Source organism: Myotis brandtii, unplaced genomic scaffold (genome assembly GCF_000412655.1).
Source record: "Myotis brandtii unplaced genomic scaffold, ASM41265v1 scaffold523, whole genome shotgun sequence".
Classification (NCBI taxonomy): Eukaryota; Metazoa; Chordata; class Mammalia; order Chiroptera; family Vespertilionidae; genus Myotis; species Myotis brandtii.
In genome coordinates, this window is record NW_005369902.1 from 43,601 (window position 1) to 47,215 (window position 3,615).

Here is a 3,615-nt window from a genome sequence, read left to right on the forward strand (position 1 = left end):
GTTTTGTAAGCAATACCAAATTATGCATAAAACAGGAATTCCCTATAATCCCCAGGGACAGGCAATGGTAGAAAGAGCTAATCGAATCTTAAAGACTCAATTACAAAAACAAAAAGGGAGAGAGGGGTATTATCCTACTCCACAGAATCAGTTAAATCGTGCCCTTTACACTTTAAATTTTTTGAATTGTGACGAAGAGGGTCGCACAGCAGCGGAGAGGCTTCAAGCTCCTGCTGCCGTGGCATCTGCCGGTGTGGCACGATGGAAGGACTGACAAACAGGGCGGTGGAGAGGGCCAGATCCAGTAATGATGTGGGGAAGAGGCCATGTTTGTGTTTTCCCAGAAGGCGCCTCTAACCCCACCCGGGTGCCAGAGCAAGCAGTGCGTCACCACCATGGACCTGGGAGAACAGCTCATCCCGCCGTTCAAGAAGCTGAAAATCACACCCCCCATGATGAGGCCAGTTCAGCCACCGACCCCGAAGAAGGAGCTCGGGAAGCAGTTGACCAAGGCCACCCGAGAAGCTAGTGTCCCCACGTGGGGTCAACGGAAGAAGCTGACCGCAGATGCCCAGCAAGTGGTGAAAGAACAGGGGGTCCAGGTAACCCCTTCCACACTTTTTGTTGCGACGATGGCACTTGTCAGCTGCCAGGTAAGTATGGCTGGCAAAAGAAACTTACTGGAGATATGTTCCAGACCCGCCTCCAACAAACATATAATTCCTTCTTCCCATGCCAGGAGAGTTTGTTGGTAACGCCCTGGCCACGAAAACAGAAAATTTACAGAAAGATCTGTGGCGTTTAGCCACCGCCCTTAATTTTCTTAATTTTACTGGCTCTTTCTTAACTAATAATGTGCTAGGGGGAGGGACTGCGGCATGGAAAGGTTACCGATTGTATTAGGGTCCAAGATCGTGACAGAGAAAAATTGCTAGATTGTCTCAGAAAACAATGTATTATGATTCAACCCAGCCAGGTGTGACTCCGTACTTGTAAAGTTTGTGTGAACCCTGCCAGTGCCAGGAAATGCTTTGTAGTGTTGCAGATAAAAGGCTTTGCTGTACCCTCGGTCGGCACTGCAGGCTGCGAAGCCCCTTACTGAAGGGACGCACTGTAGTCAGCTGGCCAGCTTAATAAAGGCTCCTAAATTTAAATTCTGAGTCGGTGGTCTATCTCGCTGATTGAACCCATAACAATACTAAAGGAGCATGTTCATCGAGCCCTTGCTATGGCTTAAGAGCCTGTGTCCAGCCCCCATGTGCATTAGTAATCGGAAATGTGAACATCACGAGATTGGACACCCATTATGCTGTCCAATGCCATTACTGTATGAAATTATATCTCCGGCAAAGCTGGCAAAAGAATTGCTGGATGATTTAAAAGAATTTAATCCATGGAAAATGTCTGGAGACATCGCCTGGTACCTAATTGGATTCCTTTGTGTACTACTAATCTTATCCTGCTTTTTTTCAGTCATCAGCAAGCCCCTGCGATCTCAAGTCCGAAGGCTCCAACTAGATGTCCACAGACTGCTTTTGAAAAATGAAGACGGGGGAGATGTGGGAGGCCCCCTGCCAGGGAAGGCGCCATGGCTCTCTTTCAAGGCGTGGGCATAGCCCTACCTTGGGGGCATTTCCAGCCAAAAGGTGAGAATGCCTTCAGCTCAACTCTTTAAAGCCTAGGTGCAGGGGAATGGGTTTTTATTATGTAAATCCAGTCAAGCACAGGGAATACCTCCTTTCTCTTGAGTTTTGGTGAAACCTCCTGATATTTGGGGGAATTTGGACTATAAAGTAAACACGCTGCTTTGGCATTGGGTCTCTCTGCCTCTCCGCCAGAAGAGGACAGAAGCCCGCCCAGACCCAGCTTTCCTTTCTATTTCTGCGTCTGTCTTTCATTTCTCAATCCCAAAGCGCCTCTACTTGAAAGAACCAGTTCTCGCTCTCTCTCCGTGCTGGACGCCTGCTGGACACGGAGAAGGGAGCCCCACGCCCCGACACAGTAATTAATGCATTTTTCCCTTTCCAGCGTGACTTTCCAGAAATAAGCAGGAACTGGGTAAAGAACAATGTGGACTCGAGCCTCAGGAAGCCTGGGTCTAGCAGGGGAGGCATGGAATGAATAGTGGCTCCCCAGGCAGGAGAACTTCCGGGATGTGTGTCTGTCCCTCATCGGAAGTTGGTGTGTGTCCCACACATGAGGTGTGGAGTGGTGCCCTAACGTCCATAGGCCTGGACCCTGACCCCAGCTGGTACCGTTTGTCATTTGGGGTGACCCTGAACCCCAAATACTACCCTGGAATCTCCACACTGAGGGAGGGGGTGACTCCCTTCCTTTGGGGATGATTAATGAGGTGGTGTTTAGGAAGTCCCCAAGCAAGTACATTTTCATTCCTGTCTCTCTCCTTGGAAGGAAGCCCTCACCTTCAAAACTTCCTTTGGGTATAACTATGGCTCTAAGGCAGGGGTGAGGAACGTCTGGCCCGTGGGCCATATAAGGCCAGTAAAATCATTTGTCTGGCCCTGCCAGGGCATTAGGGGTGAGTTACTTAAATGTTTGACTGAATAAAGGTAGCTAAATTTTAAGTTGATAATTTTGTGTGGCCCTCAGATGATGTTATAAATATCAAATGGCCCTCGGCAGAGAAAAGGTTCCCCACCCTGTTCTAAGGTGAGGGACAGTCCAAGGAGCAGGGTTCACAAAAGGGCCACAATAAACATTTGTTCTGCCTTTCCCCAGACACATGGCCTGAAACCAGCCCCAATCCAAAGTCCTCCACCAAGGCGTCACTGTCTCCTCCAGCCTTCCCCGACCAGGGCATGAGCATGGTTCACAGCCTGCTTCTTGGGGTCACTCTGGTGTCCCCAGCTAATGCACAGCACTCAGGGAAGGCCCCTGCTTTCATGTTTTCTGTTTCCCCCACAGGGCCAGGCACTGTACCAAGCCCAGAGGTGGCCCTAATAGACATTCTGTTCAATTCCTGCAGAGCCCATTTGGTGCCCCTGTGGAGGAGGCCGAGCTCTGGGTGCCTCCTCAATACCAGCTCCCTCTGTGGGCCCTCAGCCAGCAGGGAAGTGCCCTGGCCCAGAGCCCAGCCAGCCCTCCCTCTGGGGACACAAAAAGGAAAGGAGGCTCCCACTGACTCTGGAACCAGAAAACCGAGTCCAGATTCCTCTGTACACAGAGACTATCGTTTCTGAAATATCTCTGGATGCATCTTTCCCTTTGTGGTCATCCAGCTCCATTTCTCTGGTCCCTTGCAAATTCCTCCTCCAGGGATGAGAGTGTGCAAAAGCGCCCATGGGAACAAGTGGGCACAGTAGGTTAGCAGGTAGGCAGCGGGAGAAGGAGAGAGAAGGGGGTGGAGGTTCAGAGGTGAGGGTTCAGCTTCCCTGCCTCACTCTCCTCGGTGTCTCCCGGAGGCACTCAGGGCTCAGGGAGATGTCACAGGGTGCGTGTGCCTATGCCCACCTGGCAGGGAAGGCGATGGTGGAGAAAGTCCACTAGAATCTACAAGCCGAGATGAGGTAGGGCAGGTCCTGGGATGGTGTGAAGGGATCCAGAAGGTCCCCAGGCCCTGTGCAAGGTGATGAAAGGACCACTGGGGACAAAAGA

At 51.0% G+C, this 3,615-nt stretch overlaps 1 protein-coding gene across 2 annotated transcripts in view; it reads right to left on the minus strand.

The window, feature by feature from the left end:
• Positions 1–3,615, minus strand: part of LOC102251842 (galectin-9) — an 18,386-nt gene that overhangs the window by 9,986 nt on the left and 4,785 nt on the right. The gene's annotated exons all lie outside the window — the stretch shown is intronic.